Genomic DNA, 485 nt, shown 5'->3' with positions numbered 1-485 from the left:
TTCTTCTAATTATATTATGGTATTGTAAAATATGATTAGTTTTAAAATTATGTAATTTACAAATTAAAATATTAAAATAGTAATTTAAAATATAATTTTTTATATTTCATATTTTGAAATCTTGACAATATAATCAAAATATCTTTTTTTTGTATATGTCGTTGAACAATCATTTAAAACTCAACTTTCATACAATTAGCTCTTGATGTTCATTCAATTAATATAGTTATAAAAAAATAAAGCTAATTTCAAAAGAAAAAACACAAATGGATAGATAATATGTTTTCGAGTCGATTTCTAAGAAAAAACACTAATCTTATTTAAATTTAAAAATTGATCATTATAATGGACATCTAATATATATATAGAGTACTCAAATTGACTATCAAGTGTCGAAAGTTGAACAAAAAATTATTGTGGGGTCAAATTTAATAATTTAGTGGGGTAAATAAATATTATTATTATATACTACTCAATAAAATTTT

This window comes from Arachis ipaensis, chromosome B08 (genome assembly GCF_000816755.2).
Source record: "Arachis ipaensis cultivar K30076 chromosome B08, Araip1.1, whole genome shotgun sequence".
In the NCBI taxonomy this organism is placed as follows: domain Eukaryota; kingdom Viridiplantae; phylum Streptophyta; class Magnoliopsida; order Fabales; family Fabaceae; genus Arachis; species Arachis ipaensis.
This window is presented reverse-complemented; position numbering follows the sequence as displayed.